Source organism: Capsella rubella, unplaced genomic scaffold, assembly GCF_000375325.1.
Source record: "Capsella rubella cultivar Monte Gargano unplaced genomic scaffold, Caprub1_0 scaffold_6, whole genome shotgun sequence".
NCBI lineage: Eukaryota > Viridiplantae > Streptophyta > Magnoliopsida > Brassicales > Brassicaceae > Capsella > Capsella rubella.
The window spans coordinates 11,110,918-11,131,127 of record NW_006238918.1 but is presented as its reverse complement, the minus strand read 5'-3'; the positions used below and the strand labels follow the sequence as shown (position 1 = coordinate 11,131,127).

Below are 20,210 nucleotides of genomic sequence, written 5' to 3'. Positions count from 1 at the left end.
TGCCCGCCCAAGTGAGTTCCATACTTAAGCAATTAGAAGATGTTTTTCCCCGAAAGAAAATTCCATCCGGTTTACCTCCGATCCGTGGAATCGAACACCAAATTGATCTCGTCCCCGGATCCGCCTTACCAAACCGGCCCGCATATAAGATGAACCCTACGGAGGCTAAGGAGTTAGAAACACAAGTTCAGAACCTCATGTCGAAGGGTTACATCCGTGAGAGTCTTAGCCCTTGTGCCGTGCCCGTGTTGTTAGTACCTAAGAAAGACGGAACGTGGAGAATGTGCGTGGACTGTCGGGCTATCAACAACATTACCATCAAGTACCGACACCCAATACCTCGCCTCGACGACGTGTTAGATGAACTTGATGGAGCCACTATCTTTTCGAAGATAGACTTGAAGAGTGGGTATCAACAAGTTCGCATGAAAGAAGGAGACGAATGGAAGACCGCATTTAAAACCAAGCAAAGCCTCTACGAGTGGCTAGTCATGCCGTTCGGTCTCACCAACGCCCCTAGTACGTTCATGCGACTCATGAATCATGTCTTAAGGGCCTACATTTGTAAGTTTGTAGTCGTTTATTTCGATGACATTCTTATTTATAGCCGGAACTTATCGAACACTTATCACACCTTGAGCAAGTTCTTGAGACTCTTCGCAAGGAAAAACTTTATGCTAACCTCAAGAAGTGTGTGTTTTGCACTGATCAGCTAGTCTTTTTAGGTTTTGTTGTAAGTTCACAGGGCATACAGGTTGATCAAGAAAAGATTAAGGCCATAGAAGAATGGCCGACTCCCACTACCATAGGCCATGTTAGAAGTTTTCATGGTTTGGCTAGTTTTTATAGGCGTTTTGTGAAAGACTTGAGTACCGTAGCTGCACCCCTTACCGCCGTGATCAAGAAGCATGTGGCGTTTTCATGGGGAGAAGCTCAAGAGAGAGCTTTCCGGGAGCTTAAAGATCGTTTAACGCATGCTCCTATTTTAGCTTTACCTAACTTTGACAAAACTTTTGAGGTTGAATGTGATGCTTCAGGATTAGGTATTGGAGCGGTTCTTACCCAAGGAGGACGCCCTATAGCTTACTTTAGCGAGAAGGTAAGCGGAGCTACACTCAATTACCCGACGTATGATAAAGAGCTCTATGCATTGGTCCGATCGTTGGAAGTTTGGCAACATTACTTGTTAGCCAAGGAATTTGTGATCCATACAGACCATGAGACATTGAAACACCTTTGAGGCCAAACTACGCTGAAGAGAAGGCATGCACGGTGGCTAGAGTTCGTAGAGACTTTTCCGTACATCATCAAATACAAGAAAGGAAAAGAAAACATTGTAGCGGATGCACTTTCACGTCGACATGCTCTCATCACTACCATGGAGGCTAAAGTTTTAGGGTTTGAACACGTGAATATTGCTTATCTAGAAGATACCGACTTTGGATCCATTTTCAAGGAATGTGACAAGGCAGCTTTCGGACCCTACTACAAGCATGACGGCTACTTATTCCGAGATAAGCGACTATGCATACCGCAAGGATCGATGCGGGAGCTTATCACCCGAGAAGCACATAGTGGAGGACTCATGGGCCATTTTGGAGTAGACAAGACCATGGCTATACTTATGGAACATTTCTTTTGGCCACATATGAGAAAAGACGTCGAACGGTTTTGCGCAAAATGCATCACTTGCCTCCGCGCTAAATCCAGGTCACACCCCCATGGTTTATATATGCCTTTACCTATTCCTAATGCTCCATGGGAGGATATTTCTATGGATTTTGTCTTAGGTTTGCCAAAGATTCAACATAAGGACTCCATCTTCGTGGTAGTCGATCGATTCTCAAAAATGGCGCATTTTATACCGTGTGACGAGACCAACGATGCCACTCAAACCGCCGATCTATTCTTTAAAGAAGTAGTGTGCATACACGGAGTGCGTCGAACCATCGTTTCCGACCGAGACACCAAGTTCATGAGCCATTTTTGGAGGACGTTATGGCGGAAACTAGGAACCAAACTTCTTTTCTCCACCACTTGCCATCCACAAACGGACGGCCAAACCGAGGTTGTAAACCGTACTCTATCAACTTTACTTAGAGTAACGGTCGGTAAGAACCCTAGAAACTGGTTGGAATGTTTACCGTACATTGAATTTGCTTATAACCGAGCTACTTATTCCGCTTCTAAGTTTTGTCCTTTTGAAGTTGTTTACGGCTTTAAACCATTAACCCCGCTGGATTTGGCACCACTACCCCCGGGATCACGAACCGATCAAGACGGTAAACGCAAGGCGGAATTGGTCCAAAAGCTACATCAATCCGTTAAGGAGAACTTGGAGAAAAAGACGGAAAAATACAAGCAACGGATGGACAAGAACCGCAAGGAAGTGATCTTTGAACCCGGCGATTGGGTTTGGTTACACTTGAGAACCGAGAGGTTTCCAACGAAGAGAAGTTCCAAACTATCCCCTCGCGGTGGCGGACCTTTCAAGATAGTCGAACGAATCAACAACAACGCTTACCGGCTAGAACTCCCAAGTGAGTATAACGGGTCTAAAAGTTTCAATGTCACTGACTTATCTCCTTTTGATATAGGACAACCAGTTCTGAGGCCAGAACATTTTCAAGAGGGAGGGGATGATGAGGACATAGAACCGGACATCGACGAGTGCTCGACGGACGACCATGAACCGATAACGAGTGATCCGATACCAACAATCCCGACGGTCACAGCTGGACCAATGACCCGTTCATGTACGAGGAAGCTAAGAGAAACGTTCAATGAAGGAGTTGACGCCCTGATCAACGCAACCGGCCAAATGGATACTCTATCGGCCGACCCTCGACCCCCGGACGCGAGTGGAAGTCTCAACGAGTTTCATCGACCCAACGATGGAGAACAGACCAACCGAGGTAAGTTTCATCGACCAAGTCCATATTTTAGGACTAACGATCGAGCCGGTTTTGCAGGAAACCCCCTAGAAACACGAGTCGATCGAGCATCGTCACCCGGCATCGATGACACGAACGCCTGAACGGTCGACCCGGATGACCCACCACCAAACACCAAGGGATTCGAGATTCATCAACAACGTGCTGATTTTAAAAGCTTTGATCGAGAGCGTTTGGAGAAACAACCCGCAGAACATGAAGAAGCTCGACAAGTACCACCCCCGGACGCTGGAAAGCTTGTGCGGAGCGAAGTCACGAACCAAGTTGATCCAAACAACTTGGGCTTCGATAATCACTCGATAAGTGATGTTTCTGGAGCCAATGATCGAAGCCGAAATGCCCACGACCGGATGGATTCGGAGATGATCGAGAGGAGCACTACTACCTCCGTAACGGCACGTCCGGAGCCCGTAACACCGAGAATGGAGGGCAAAGCCGTATAGGCTCGTACGAAGTTAAAGACTGCCTAGAGAACAAGAACCAAGGTGAAGAAGAAGAAGGAGAACCAGAGACAACTACGTGGCCTCTCATTCCTTCGAATAAGGTAAGTTCGGTTTTCATTGTTTCCATTTTCTCTTAAGTGTTTTGCAGGGCCTATCAACCGAACATTTTTGTTTTATTTCATTGAGTCTAAGTCCTAGAGAGTCGAACCTAAGCCTCCGACTTGTGGAGAGGGTTCACTTGTGCGAATGACACAAGTTCCCTTTTTGGTTGTTTTTCTTTACTTTATTTTGTAATCGTTAGTTTATTTGAGATTGAATCTCGACCCTCGAAGGTCATGGCTGAAGGACTATTAATAAAGTCCCATTCGCAGCCTTGTAGTCACGTTTTTAACCTAGATCAATAAAGTTGCATTTTCTTCTCTTGCGCCGTTTGCGAGTTGAGAGCCCTTACACAAGTATTCTTGAGTGGTTTCCCCTTGAATCAATCCGTGTGAGCTTGTTACTTGGTTGATCGAACCCCCTGCTTCCCCTAAGCTAACTTGTTCCATTAGGTTTTTTCTTGTTCGAGGTTTTATCGAGAGAGAGCGAAGGCCAACTCGATCGACCCTAGTTCGTGCGTACGTGTAGCCCTTGGAGCGTATATCATCCTGGCTCCAAGGTTTCCCAAGGCCTATGGTCTGAAATAATGTCTCTGCATCTTCAAGCAGTCCAAGGGAGCTCAGAGCGTCTCGACAACCACTTCTAGTGGGATGAACTTCAACCGAGCTCAGAGCGGCTAAACACTTTGTGTCAATGGAATCCCATCGCTTCGTTATAGGCCGAGTATTCGGGTTTACACTCGTGGACCTCGTGGAACTTTTTCCTCGGCTTGATCCAGCAGCGTCCCTTGTTCGCCCCATCACCTACAAAACAAGAGAGTTGACATCATGAACCAGTTTCTAACATGCAATCAACAATTAAGCACAATTAAGCTCAAAATCCCAATTATTTCAACAATTAAGCTTAAAAACTCAATTAATCCAACAATTAAGCACAATTGGGAGTATGATAATGCAAGATTGAGCTAGTGTTACTTAGTTATAAGCATAGCACAAGAATTCAGCCACAAATCCATGAAAATCGAATTCCCTATCAAATTTTAAGTTCATTCCCGATTTTACTCAAAAGTCAAAAAATCAAACTTCCAAATTTCCAATAATTTAGCAATTAAACACCATAAACAAGCTTCCCAACCTAGTATAGACTAGAATCCAACAGAATTTCACCATTCAACACAAAGAAACTAGAAATTTGGAGTTTTAGAGACAAACCATGCAAATTCGGACTGTAAATAGGGAATTTCGAACTCATACCTATGTAGATCGATCAAACAACCACCACCAACAGAAAGAGGGCAAAAAATCGAGTGGTTTAGAGCCAAAAATCGTCCAAATCCGTTAAGAATCGAGAGAGTTATGAAGATTTCAATTTTGGGTACAAAGTGTTCTTCAAGAGGAAGAAGAAGACCAAAATCGAATTTTATTGTGAAATAATTCTTGAATTCTCAATTTTAAGGGTTTTAACCGGTTTAGTTTGGTTTAGTTTTTTAAAAAATTGGTTCAATTTCGATTTGCACAACGTCCGGTTTGAAAACTAACCTGGGACCGATCGGTCCGGCGAAACGACCGATCGGTCGATTGCTGCCGGGTCTGGAACGATGATAACGATCGATCGATCGGAAGAAACGATCGATGGGTCGGCTGCTGCCGGGTCTGGCTCGACGAAAACGATTGATCGATCCACGTATGGACCGATCGATCCGACTCTACGGATCTTGAAGCGATTAACGACCGATCGATCGGAATAAACGACCGATCGGTCGGCTGCTGCCGGGTTTTTCAGAACCCAATGGATCGATCGATTCTTGTATGGACCGATCGGTCCTTCTTTCCTGCACATAGAAAACTAAAAAGCAGCATGAAACAGCATGGTTTGATCGGTCTAGAGTTGGACCGATCATTCCGTCACTCCCAGCAGAGTGGAATCGAAGCAAAAAGATGAAAAAAAATAAGTTTGAAAACAATAAAACCAGAATATATACAAGATACCTAGTGGGTTGCCTCCCACGAAGCGCTTGTTTATGGTCTTTAGCTTGACCGTAATGAGCTCTTAAGCTTGATCGGGATCTGTAAGAGGAACCGTAGTGACCTCTTCAGAATTGGCCTCCGCAAGATACGGTTTCAGTCTCTGTCCATTTGCCGCAAATGGTTCACCCTCGTTACTCAAAAGTAGCACAGAACCATTAGACCTCACTTCCTTAACGACGAAAGGACCGGACCATCTTGAACGAAGTTTTCCGGGGAATAGCTTAAGCCTAGAGTTGAATAGGAGCACTTGATCACCTTCAGTGAACTTCTTCAAGATTATCTTCTTGTCATGAAGAGCTTTGGTTCGTTCTTTGTAAATGCGAGAGCTCTCATAAGCATTCAAACGAATCTCATCTAAATCATTAAGCTGAACCAAACGTCGCTCTGCTGCAGGCTTAATGTCGAAATTCATCAATTTTGTTGCCCACAAAGATTTGTACTCCAACTCTACTGGCAAATGACATGACTTCCCATAGATGAGGTTGAACGGTGTAGTTCCAATGGGAGTTTTGAAGGCGGTTCTATATGCCCAAAGAGCATCATCGAGCATTGCAGCCCAGTCTTTTCTAGATTTACCCACAGTCTTCTCCAGAATCCCTTTAATCTCCCGGTTGGAAAGTTCTACTTGGCCACATGTTTGAGGATGATAAGGCGTGGCAACTTTGTGCTTAACACCATGCTTCACCAACAAGTTTGCAAAAACTTTATTGATGAAATGTTTTCCTTCATCACTAATCACCACTCTTAGAACCCCGAATCTTGGAAAGATGATCTTCTTAAACATTTTAAGCACCACTGTAGCATCATTCTTTGGACTGGCTATGGCTTCAACCCATTTAGAAACATAATCTACAGCAACCAAGATTTACTCATTCCTATAGGATGATGGAAAAGGGCCCATGAAGTCAGTTCCCCACACGTCAAACACCTCCACTTCGAGAATGAAATTCTGAGGCATTTCATTTCTCTTGCTGATATTACCCTTGCGCTGGCAAGCATCACACCTTGCAACAAATCCATGAGCGTCTCTGAACAAAGTAGGCCACCAAAAACCAGCTTGGAGAACCTTAGTGGCAGTCTTGAAGGAAGCGAAGTGTCCTGCATAATTTTAGGCGTGACAATGGTGAAGGATGCCATCAACTTCACTCTCTGGAATACATTTTCTAAAAAGGTTGTCGGCACACTTCTTGTAGAGATAAGGCTCATCCCAGTAGTAATGTCTAACATCTCTCAAAAACTTTTTCTTTTTGTAACCGGTGAATTCAGGAGGTGGAACATCACAAGACAAATAATTAGCAAAATCAGCATACCATGGCAAATTACTCTCTCCAGTGTGTAGTGTTATGAGCTCAAAAACGTTTGTGTGTGCTCTCTCTACTTCAGCGATGTAACAGTCTTCAATTGATGCTAGCTCTTCTCCTGGAAGGGTGTCCCTCATTGGGATGTCGTCCTCAACTCTTAGTCTTGACAAGTTATCAGCTACCCCGTTCTCAATCCCTTTCTTGTCTTTAATCTTCAAGGCAAACTCTTGCAGCAAGAGTATCCATCTCAATAATCTCGGCTTGGCATCTTTTTTAGACAATAAGTATCTCAAAGCAGCATGATCTGTGTGAACAATGACTTTAGACCCAATCAGGTATGATCTAAACTTCTCAAAAGCAAATACAATTGCAAGGAGCTCCTTCTCTGTGGTGGCATAATTTACTTGAGCTCCATCAAGAGTGCGACTGGCATAGTAAATAGCATGAAGCTTCTTATCTTTTCGCTGTCCCAAAACAGCACCCACAGCATAGTCACTTGCATCACACATCACCTCAAAAGGCAGCTCCCAATCTGGTGGTTGCACAATGGGGGCACTCACCAAAGACTCCTTAATCGTTTTGAATGCCTGCAGACAGCTCTCATTGAACTCAAACTTCTGTTCCATGCACAACAACTGCGTGAGAGGTCTAGCAATCTTGGAAAAATCTTTGATGAACCTTCTGTAGAACCCAGCATGACCCAGAAAGCTCCTGACTCCTTTCACAGAATTTGGTGGCTGCATACTCATCATGACTTCAATCTTGGCTCTGTCAACCTCAATACCCTTTTCTGAAATCCTGTGCCCAAGGACAATACCATCCCGCACCATGAAATGACACTTCTCCCAGTTTAAGACCAAGTGTTTGTTCTCGCAACGCTGAAGTACCCTGCATAGATTAGACAAACAAGCAGCAAAAGAAATACCATGCACAGAAAAATCATCCATAAAAACCTCCATAAAGTCCTCAATCATATCACTAAAGATAGACATCATGCAACGCTGGAAAGTAGCAGGGGCATTACATAATCCAAAAGGCATTCTACGATAAGCAAAAGTACCATAAGGACAAGTAAATGTGGTTTTCTCTTGATCATCGGGATGGATCGGGATTTGAAAGAATCCCGAATACCCGTCAAGAAAGCAGTAATATGGATGGTTTGACAGTCTTTCAAGCATTTGATCAATAAATGATAGTGGAAAATGATCTTTACGGGTTGCAGAGTTAAGTTTTCGATAATCAATGCACATACGGTGTCCTGTGACAGTTCTTGTTGGTATTAGTTCATTCTTTTCATTTTTAATCACAGTGACACCGCCTTTCTTAGGCACAACATGGACCGGGCTCACCCAAGTACTATCAGAGATAGGATAGATGACACCCGCATATAGAAGTTTCATTATCTCTTTCTTTACAACATCTCTGAGATTCGGGTTTAACCGTCTCTGATGTTCTACAGAAGTCATTGATTCATCTTCTAGATATATCATGTGCATACATAGAGTGGGAGAGATGCCTGTGATATCATCAAGAGAATAGCCCAAGGCTTTTCTATATTTTCTCAATTCACACAACAGCAAGGCACTCTCCACATTGTTTAACTCAGCATTAATTATCACAGAGTAAGAAGAATTAGGACCAAGAAACGCGTACCTTAGCCCAGCAGGAAGCGGTTTGAGATCCACTTTTGGAGCTTTCAGCTCACTCGAATCATCGTAGTCATTTGTTGTTGGGTCTGCTGCAACGTTCTCTCCCTTAGTTATCTCAAGCTCTGAAATTTCCACCTCTTTACTCATTGGTGGTGCAGAATCCAGCAACTTAGCAAACCCAGTAGTTGCTTCACCAAGATACCCAAACTGATCCTCTTCCTTAACCATGGCAATCTGAAGAGGATCATCCATACTCAACTCCTCAATAAGCTCATCAGCTAGCTCATCCATTATATCAACCCAGAATGTTTGCCCTTTAATGGTGGGTTTAGACATCACTCTCTCCATGTTAAACTCTTGGACAAAATCACCAATATGAAGTTTAATCTTGCTCTTCCTCACATCTATCAAGGCTCCAGCTGTGTTTTGGAATAGTCTACCAAGAATGAGTGGGTCTCTTGGCTCCTCATCAAGCTCAATGATGACAAAATCAGTTGGAATATAGAAATTTCCAACCCGTACATGCACATCCTCAGCCACTCCAACAGGAAAACGCACAGAGCGATCAGCAAGTATCAAAGACATCTTGGTTGGGGTGAAATTAGTGAGCCCCAATCTTTTTGAAACCGAGAATGGCATCAAACTCACTCCTGCTCCCAAGTCACAGAGACATCGATTAAAGGTGTGCTCTCCAATCGTACCAGGCAACACAAAACTGCCAGGATCTTCCATCTTCTTAGGCACAATATTCTGGAGAATAGCACTACATTCATGACTAATCAAAACAGCCCCTTCTTCAAGAGTCTTCTTGTTAGTCAAAATGTCTTTTAAATGTTTCCTAGAGGTAGGAACATTCATAACCAGCTCAAGGAATGGAAGCTTAACTTGAAGCTCCTTCATAATCTCGTCAAACCGACCATATTCTTTTTCTCTCTGAATCTTTCTCAAGCGACCTGGGAAAGGCAGCTTAGGCACATAAGGAGGTGTTGCAGCTTTTTCAGTCTCTCCTTTCTCCGGAACTTCCTCCTCTGCTTCTACTTCTTCAACCAGTGGTTTAGCAACAGATTTCTCTCCAGCAATATCCTTTCCTGAGTCATCAGAGATGGCTATCGCCTTCTCCTTCTCCAGAATTGGATTGAGCTGTTTACCTCAGTAAGATGGCTTGGACATACTCCTTACTACCGTTGTAGTCCTTCGGGTTCGCTACTGGTTTACCAGGAAGAACTCCCATTGGCCTTGCAGAAGCAGATGCTGTCTGGGCTACTTGATTCTCAAGCGTCTTAACATGTGAAGCTAGTGACTCAAATTTTCCATGAAGATCATTGTACATGCTATCGACCTTGACATTGATATCAGCTGCATTCTTTTTCTGCCCCTCAAGAATCTGTTGCATCATCTGTTTCATCTCATTATCTCCTGAAGAGGTGTTTCCAGGTGCTTGGTAACCTCCCTGGAAGTTAGATAACTGGGGTTTCTGCTGAAAACCACTTTGTCCAGCGACATGTCGTTTTGGTACAAACACCTTGTTGCTGAAATTTCCATTCCCTGATGGAAAAGTCTTAGGCTGAAACTGCTGACCCTGAGATACCATCTGCGCTGGATATACTTGATCCTGCGGATTCTCCACGTTAGTGCTTCTGTAAGAGAGGTTAGGATGACTCCTGTAGTTCTGATTGAACCCCTTATTCTGATTGTTTCCCTGGAAGTTATTGACGTAGTTCAACTCAGCCTGAAAATCTTCTGAACCGTCTCCACTGAACTCTTGGTATGCTTGAGCTTCACCACTTTCATCACAGTAATTAACCATTCTCTGATCTCTCTTAAGAAGGTTCTCAACCTTGGCTGTCAACTCAGCAATCTGTTTTGATTCACTTCCACCACCTCTCTGCGACCTATCATAATCAATATCCTGGCTGCTGTTGCTACCTGCAAGATTCTCAATCAACAACTCAGCTTCTGTATCAGACTTGGTCATGAAGTTACCACCACTACCAGTATCTAGTGCCATCCTATAAACCTTATCACATCCTCGGTAGAACGTGTTGATAAGTGTGGCATGTGGAAAACCATGATGAGGACACTCCCTGTAGTAGTCTTTGAACCTCTCCCAAGCATCATGGAAAGACTCCGTACCACCTTGCTGAAAGGTAGTGATCTTATTCCTCATAAGAGCTGTCCTGGATTGGGTGAAGTACTGTGTTAAGAAAACAGCTTTGTAGTCCTCCCAACTTCGCAGATTATCAAAATTCAACGACCTGAACCAACGGTGAGCCTTGTCAGCCAAAGAGAATATGAACAGCCTGCACTTGACAGCATCATCCGGCACCCCATTCATCTTTAATGTGCTGCACACATCCTCAAAGTTATCCAAATGGTAGACCGGATTCTCTGAGGCGAGACCGTGGAACTGATTCTGCCTCACTAGAGATACCAACCCGGTTTTGATCTCAAAATCGTTCCTGGGAATAGGAGGATACTGGAATCTGTCCCGATAATGTTCAGCATTAGGGGTATCATGATCTCTCAGTGTTTGCCGAACAGGTACAGGTCTTTGGTTCTGTGCTGCTAAACGTGCAGCTTCAGCTTGTGCAGCAGCAGCAGCAGCAGCAGCAGCAGCTTGTACAGCAGCATCGTTCCCAGCAGGAGGTATTTGAGGAAGTTCTTGAAACTGATGTTGGTGACCGTCTTCAGCCATTTCAACAACTCTTGCTTGTGCTTGCTTTTTCCTTCTGTTTGCTCTCTCAAACTTTCCAATATAAGACTGGTATTCTGCGAGATGTGATGAGCCTTCGCTACGGGTCATACACCTGAAAACACCACAGAGAGAACAAAAGTGATAATTAGTAACTGTAAAAAAAAATGCTCTAGGCTAAAAACTAATCCTAAATCTTTAGGTAACGCTATTGCTCCCCGGCAGCGGCGCCAACTTGATTACTCGAGTATTTAACCCGATAACTTAACCGAAGTAAAGTATATGCGGGATCGATCACAAGGAGCAATGGTACACTAAAGACTTTCGAGACTCGTTATCAGCTAAAGCGAAAAGACTTGTTGTTTGTTTTTCAGTTTTTGTAAATAAAAAATGCAAATAAAGAGATTAAACTTATGAATTAAAGACATTGGGCTGCAGGGTAATTTCAGAGAATCAATGAATAACAAATAAAAACAATAAGGAATTCAAACATGAAGATCCGTTCTTGAACATGAACAGAAGTTTAGACTAATTCTCTCTCAAGACATTAGTCACTAAATTTTAACTATTCAATTACTAAACTCTCATTTGTAATTTCCTAGCCAAATTTGCATTATCAAACAGGTTCATTTGGTTCACAAAGTGTTCTAACATCAACTCTCGCAGGTTAGAAATACAATGCTCAATTTACATTCATTCAAGCATTTTATCGAACATCTCTGAAACACATAAAAGCCTAAGTTCTAAAACAGGGTGATCAATCCTATTCTAGCATTGAGAACATGTAAATTGAAGAGCCTAATGATTAAGAATTCCCTAAGACATCTAATCTATCAAATCATTGAATTCTCCTACTTGAAACCCTAAAACCCAATTAAGAGACTACTCAGACATAGCAATTGAAACAAAGCAAATAGATTTTAAAGGAAACATGATTCAATAGATTCGAATAAGAAAAAGGTTTAGAAATCTTCTCCAAATTGTCAAAGAGGATCAATCTCTATCCCAGATGTTGCTTACAAGTCTAAAATTCAGAAAAACTGCTGTAAAAAACGTAGAATGAAAAACAGGTCTTTTTGGATTTTTTAATACCCATTACAGAAGAAAATAGAAGTTAACTCCGGTTAAGGAAACCGAAATTAGAATGGACCGATCGGTCTAACCGATGGACCGATCGGTCTTTAGGCGCCGGATCTTGTCCGGGTGATAGGATCGATCGATCCAAGGTGAGGACCGATCGATCGTTTTGTTTCTGGAATGTGCCGTCCGGTCTTATCGATCGTTCTGGTGATGGACCGATCGGTCCATGTTCTGCATCAGCTAAAGTTCCACTTCCTTGCCCGAAACTGGTCCAAAACGCGTCAATTCTGCTCCAACCGCTTATCCCCTGCTCAAGACTCAAAACACGACTCGAAAGACACGAAAGACGGACTAAAATACGATAAACGACTCAAAATAGACATAAAAGAAAGGGTGAGAGACTCTAAAAACACTGTATATCAATAACACATATGTGTTCCAGTTGAAGCATGGACGTAACTCGAGTTGGTTTGGTCGTCATCCCTACCGGCGTTCAAGGACAATGTTTACAAAGAATAAAAAAGTGGTTAATGTGCCACCTACTGAGGTCGACGGACATAGTTTAGTGTAACAATTAAGAGATGTTGGAGCAGAGAGGACTCCTGACTATGTTGTTTACGGTGCTGACATCAATCACAACTGGCATAAACATAGCATTTTTTGGATTTTGCCATATTGGAAGGATATTTTGTTAAAACATAATCTAGATGTCATGCACGTCGAGAAGAACATGTTCGACAACCTCATGAACACTGTTCTAAATTTCCCACGAAAGAAAAAGATAATCTGAAGTGTAGATCGTGATGAGCTTCACGTACTAGAAAATGGTAGACGCACGCAAGAAAGAAGCGTTCTTCAATTGGATTATTCACGATATGAAATTTCCTGACGGATATGCATCTAATTTGCGTAATTGTATTGATATGGCGGAAGGGAAATTTACTAGAATGAAGAGCAATGATTGTTATGTTATGATGCAGCGACTTTTTCCATTTGCCTTTGAACGCCTTTTGGCACGAAACGTTCACCAATCATTTACAAGTACAAAATATATATAGTTTTAGTTATTTTTGTATATATAGTAAAACCTCTAGAAATTAATATTCGATAAACGAAATAAATTAATAATTTTTAAAATATTATCAGAAAATGTTTCTAATTTTAATTGTTCTCAAATAATATTTATTAAATATAAATTATAGAGCTTTAACTATACAAATAAAAAAAAATTATTCATATAATTGTCACTATTGTGGTGCTATGATGTGGTATGATGAAAGGCTGAACAAGAGGAGAAACACTAGAAATCCAAATTTCTCTCTATGCTGTTTGCAAGGGATAGTTTAACTTCATTTGTTTAAAAAGCCTCCAGAATATCTAAGAAAGCTACTCACGGGTACTAATAGGCTTAACAGACATTTCCAAAATAATCTTCGAGGCTATTGTATGGTTTTCTATGATTTCTCTAGGTGGGAAAGTTGAAAGGTCTGCCCTAAGTGGGAAAGGTCCAAATATGTTTCTGTTACAAGGGAACAACTTTCATCTTATTGGTAGCATGGAACATAAAGGGAATGATTATGCTAAATTTTCACAGTTATACATTGTTGACACAGAGAATGAAGTTGTCAACAGGAGCACGGTGCTGAGGTTAGAATTGGTTATTGTATAATAACCCGAGAGATAAAACGAACAATGTTGTAGAGTTTAACTTTACATGTTGTCTATTTCATCAAGGGCAAAGCTACTTTGAAAACATGTTCTAAAAGGGATTTGTTACCAGCTATTATTGATCCGTTCATAAAGATTTTAGATGATGCAAATCCCTACGTCAAGCATTTCAGAGCAGCTCGAGATAGATTCTAGAATTTTGGAGATGAAACTATCCACACGAGGATTGTTAATGATCGTGTTGGGCTGGATGGAAGAAATTACACTAATCCTACGGCTGGTGAGATTGCTGCATTAATTCCTAGGGATTTTCTTAAGTCAATGCCGGAACGTGATATCATCATTCAACTGGAAGATTATAGAGAATTAGTGAGATGGACCTTCTTGCCCCATATAGTACATTGTAGACGCTGATCGCTGAAATCAAAAATAGATCAAGCTATTAAAAACTTGTTAATTAGAAATTAACATACTTGTATTGAAACACATTTGATTACTTGGTATCTATAAGTTCAACCTCCAATCTCTTTTTTGGTTTTTCATTTTGTGATGATGTTTTCATCTCACCAACACAAACCACCTAACCAAAGACATATGCAGAACAAAAATGTTAAAAGTTTAGATATTAAGGCTAATTTACCAATTATTATGTGTTCATTCAACACATCTGCAGCGATAATATCATAAAAGGTAGCTATATCCAAAAAGAAATTATTTGACAGTGAAGGACATTTTGATGTAATTGTTGAATTCATAATCGACATCTTATAAGTATGTTTGGTAGCACTATACTTTCCAGCAGATCTTGTGAGTTGAAAATTTTCTACTGTTCTCCATTCTCCATAAACAATGAAGTGTTGAAATTTATTCAATTGTTGCTTTTTTATGGTTTTATGGATTAATGTCCCCTACAAAATGAAAAGAATTGATTAAAAGACATAAATAGCTGAAATTTTGCAGGAAAACATTGTGAGGAATAATGAATAACTTACATCAACATCTACCAAAATCATCTCGATGGTCTCTCCTGTGTAGGTTGTAAACTGTTTCCAAGTATGGACGATTTTCACTCTCATTTTCCATGCAGTCTTGAAGATTTGATGTCTGTTAATGATGTAAAACCATCGTTTGAAGCCATCTTTGTTTGTGTTTTAGGGCTGGTGTATTATGTTTTGTGTAGAATGGATGCTTTAATATATATTTGGGTAGATGAGTGTTAGGTTAGATTGTGTTATTCATCGTTGATATTAGGGAACATTTTGTGATGATTTGGGGTCGAATATTCTTGGATTTAATTGCTTACCGAAACCGAGTTTTGCGTGACTAATACTATGTGTAGATTATGGTAGCTAGTATTATGTGTAAAATACTTTACATTATTGTGTATGTCAATATATTTGTATTGAATACATTACTAGTAAAAAAAAACGTACAGCTGCGTTATTGCCACAACGCTTCGTGGCTATAATCAAAATTGCCACGAATATATGAGTATGGTTTTATCGTGGCTTATATTTAGTCACGATGCAAGAACGCGGTTAATTCATGGCTAAATATATCCAAGGATAAAAAACGTAGCAAAATTGTGGCTAATCATAACGACGAATAATAGACGTGGAGAAAACGTGCCTAATCATAGCGACGAATAATAGACTTGGAGAAAATGTGGCTAATCATAGCGACGAATAATAGACGTGGAGAAAACGTGGCTAATCATAGCGACGAATAATAGACGTGGGTAATCCATGGCTACAATATAGCCACGATATAAAAACGTGTTTAAGTTATGTAGTTTACATTGTAATATATCATGCAGTAAAAGGGTTTTGTCTTAAGATTGAAATAATTATGTTTACTAATATATATTATGTTTAAGAAATTAAAGGTTGTTATGTTAAGATTGAAATAATTAATTATATTTTCTATTATTATGTTTAAAAATAAAAAGGTTTTATGTTAATTAAATTATTAATAAATAAATTATTGTATAGTATAGATAGCCATTAAATCATTTATAAAGAGTGTTTGAGATGAAATGATTCTAAATTTCTTCTTGTTTCCAACTTGTTTACAAGAGCTGCAACAACAAGATGCGCATCATTGGTCTGGAGAAGAACAACGAGGCGCTCAAGGAACACAATGAGGAGCTCAAGAGTGACATTAATGTGTTGAAGGTTGGCATGGACAAGGTAGAGGACAAGTTGGCTGCACAACGACAGTTTTTCTCTCACGTTTTAAAGTCTATTGGATTCCCTCTACCTCCTACTGCTCCTCCTATTCCTCCTACTGCTGCTCCTTCTCCTACCTCGGCTGGTTCGTTTACCGCTGTTGGTTCTCCTAATATGGATGTCTCTCCACCTCCATTTGTCTCTCAACCTCCAGTTGTCCCTCAACTTACTGTTGTTCCCCGTTCCGTCACTGTTGCCGATGCTGCTCCTGCTGCTTGTGGTTCTTATGAGGATTGGCGTACTTAACTAGGACTATAAGAAGTAGTTTGTTATAGGCCTTTTGAAACCTTTTGGTAAAATTGTAAACTACTTAAACTAATTTGCTAATCTAATATTAGGATTTAATTTGAAAATTGTTTAATTTTAGTTTTCAGATTCAGGTTTTAATTCTAATATTTATTTAGAATTAAAAAAATAAAAAATTTCTAAAATATATAATTAGCTACAAATTTTATTTGTCAAATTCGGAAATAGAAACAACCTATATAGCCACGATTGCTTCAAAACATTTGTGGGTACAACATGCCACAATAATGCTACAATATAAATTTGTAGCTTACTAATCATGCTACGGTAATGCCACTATGTTTATTCGTGGCTTCCTGTTATCACCAATATAGTGTGGCTAATTCGTGGCAAAACTAGCCACTTATATTACGTAGTTAATACGTGACTATTTGGTGCCACGGAACACGTGTGACAAATTCGTGGCTACACAGGCAGGAAAAGCCACGAATTCAAATAAGCTGCGAAGCTATAGCCACGATTTTTTTTCGTGAACATTCGTGGCTATATTGGCTAATAGCTACGAATTTTGAAAGCTCAGCCAGGAATATCCAAGTGGCTATATGAGTTTTTCTTACTAATATTGTTAACCAATTTTCATATGGTTAAATATAATAACGATAATTAAGGAGATAAATTATTGTAATTACTAAGATTTAAGAAATAGTTAACAATGTAACTAATAGAAGATAAACTTTTGCAAAGCTTTTTAAATATAGTGAAAATGAACCAGATTAACCCAAATTTGATGAAAAATAACTCAATTGACACCCATTTACATCTAAGAACTAGATTGACACAATTTTGTTGTGGAATTACCAAAAACCCATTTTTATGTTTTTATTATGTTTAATGTTAAAATAAAAATGTGAATTAGAATTATAGAAAAGAAAACAAAATTAAAAGTATAAAGAAAACTAAAACGACAAAATATTTCAAGAGTTTGGGATTTTTTCAGAAGAAAATTAGTGATTTCTCTTTTCCTTCCCCTCCTCTCTATGTGTCGACTCTTCCTCTTCTCTTCCAGTTAAGCTTCGTGTCTGGTCCTTCTCTTCTCCATCGCTTCTTCTTCTCTTCGTGCCTCCATCTTCCGCATCGCTTCTTCTTCTTCTCTCACCTTCTCTTGCCCATCGGCTCTTCTTCTCTTCCCCATCGACTCGTCGTCCTATTCAGAGGTAACACGATGTCAATTGCTTAAATTCTTGTCTATTTTTTTATTGAAACGAGCAATTGAGGTTTTTTGTAAACCTTGAGTTCTTACCTAGGTAGCTCTGTACAATTCATTATGAGGCTTAGTATCATAACATGTTTTTGAAACTTGCATAATTGATGAATATATCCATTGTTCTATGTTTTCTTATCTTTATTGTTATAATTATGTTGTTGATTGTAAACAGAGGACGAGGTTCAGCTGGGAGACGTGGGAGGTCATCATCTTACTCAAGTTCACCAAAAACCCAGAAGGGTAAGGGTTTCTGACAGATCCCTTTTTTAGTTATAATATTGTTGATGACTTATTGAGTTATGTGTTTTAATTCTCTATTATGTGTGCATTATAAAAACTTGCAGATTCGTAAGAAGATTTCTATTAGCCGCAGTCTTAGAAGGTAAACAGATTCTTTGTCTTAACACTAGTCTTCCTCTCTTTTTAATCTCGAAACACCTTAGTCTATAGCATGTGTGTTAGTAAAATAGCTCCACCTTAGTCTATAGCACAAGACTGTTTCCACGAAAGCACATATACATATAGACATTATATTTTGTTTTTCTGTTTTTGGATCACTGTTTGTGTTAGTTTCATTCATAGTAACATATTGCTTTCTCCATTAGTTTAACGTTTAACTAATTTGTTTGTGTTTAGTTTCAGTTTTAAAATTATTTTTTGCTCATTAAATTTAAATCTTATGGCTGTCACATGGATTTTCTATTGTTTAGGAATGGCGTCTTCAATCAAGAAATATCCTACTCGTTTTTATGAGGAAGGGAAATCACCTCTGCAAGATAGGAGCATGAACCACAATTGTTTTATCTCAATAATTGGTCTTTTAAAATAGGGATTAGGATTGGACGTGTGGGATAAGTTGAAGAATTCGTCGCTTGGAGTTTTTATAAAGTTAGCTGAATTGGAGTACACATGGTAAGCTAACAGAGTTCATTTCTTCCTCATACATCAGCTTGCCATCAACAACATTCATGAGGTTTGGTCTTTGATTGATGGTAGACCTATCAGATTTTCTTTAAACGAGTTTGCAGATATTACACGTATAAATTGTGACCCTTTTGACGTGTCTGAGAACTTTGATGGTGATCACCATGAGTTTTTGGAAGAGATGAAAATAGGAACAACTACAGATGGTCCAATGTTTAATGAGCTGTTAAAAGTTATTGATTTTAGTAAGACATGGATGCTTGAGAAGAGGTTAATGGTTGGTAGGTTATGCTTATTATCGGTATGTGTACATGGAATTCATCATCAATCTAGAATTCCGTTGTCAACCGCTAAAAGAGTTCTAGATCCAGTAGCTTTTGAGAAATATCCTTGGGGTCGAGTGGCTTTTACTTGTCTTATGAATTCTAATAAGGTTGTCAACTTTGAGAAAGCTTCATACAAGATACATGGTTTTGTTCATGCTTTGTTGATTTGGGTTTATGAAAGTGTTCCTGGAATTGGAGAACTTTATGGGGAGAGAAGGACAAAAACGATAGGTGTTCATCTACTTGATTGGCGATCTTCACGGAAAAATATAGTTTTCCAAAACTTCATTAGAAAAGAGAAGGAGAATCATGGACAAGCAAGTTCTATTTTGACTAGTAGTAGTGTTAATGTTTTTCTATAAATAATTTTTCAGCTATCATGGTGACAGAATTTTGTAAGTGTTGTGACATTTTTGATTAAGTATTTGCTGACATATTTTAAATGAGAACTAATATCTTCAATCATTGGTTGTAGGTCTGTGTAAGGCATATGGTTCCTGTTTCAATCATTGGTAGTACCCTCAATGGTGTGACACAACTGAGAACACGGGTCCAGACCTAGATGAGTTGATTAAAGATATCATTAATAACTGTTTATCTTTAGATGCTTGGATGGAGGGCCAAACGGGTGATGTGTGTTTGAAAAAGACAAAAAGAAAGGTAGGAGCTAAGGAGAATGAAGATTGTAAAAGTAGTCATAAGAAGAAGAGAATGAGCGTGACTCATTCAGAAAAAGAGGAAGGAACAAATGTCATTAACAAGACGGATATGATTCGCGAAGAACTTATGGATGTAAGGTTTCTCTTAATTATTATATTCAGCATTGTTTCTTTAAAAAGTATATATATTAACATAAAAAGTGTTGTAGGATACTGAACAAGAGAAGAAAAGCTTGTTGGATATTTGAAGGGAAATAGAGAAAATAAATGGGACTATCTCTGAATTGGGAACGTCTTTAAGCAGTCGACTGGATGAGCTTGAGAGGAAATTTGAACCTGTTGTTGAAAAAAAATGGTTCCTTAGACGTGAAGACAAGTGAGAGGATTAAAATAGTTGAGATACGGTTGACAGATCTTAAAGAGGCAAAACCAACTTATGTACCAGATGATGCCATTTCGATTCATGATGAATATGATGAGGGAAATAGTAAACAACCTGTAAATTTAATTCTTTGTTCTCAAGACTTATTTTTATCTACAGTACTATCGCTTATGAGGCTTATTTATTTTGAATTTTTTGGCCTTCCTGATTGAACTTTAGCTATTTGTAGTAAACATACTTTGCTCATTACTTGTTCAGGCACTGGTTT

General features: G+C 39.7%; 1 non-coding gene and 1 pseudogene across 1 annotated transcript; both read left to right on the top strand.

The window, feature by feature from the left end:
* Positions 1–10,536: 10,536 nt before the first annotated feature.
* On the top strand, positions 10,537–10,640 carry LOC111830290. Its single transcript, XR_002833674.1, has one exon. It is a non-coding gene; the product is annotated as a small nucleolar RNA R71 (small nucleolar RNA).
* Positions 10,641–18,001: 7,361 nt separating this feature from the next.
* On the top strand, positions 18,002–19,940 carry LOC17881616 (annotated as a pseudogene).
* The last annotated feature ends 270 nt before the right edge of the window (positions 19,941–20,210 follow it).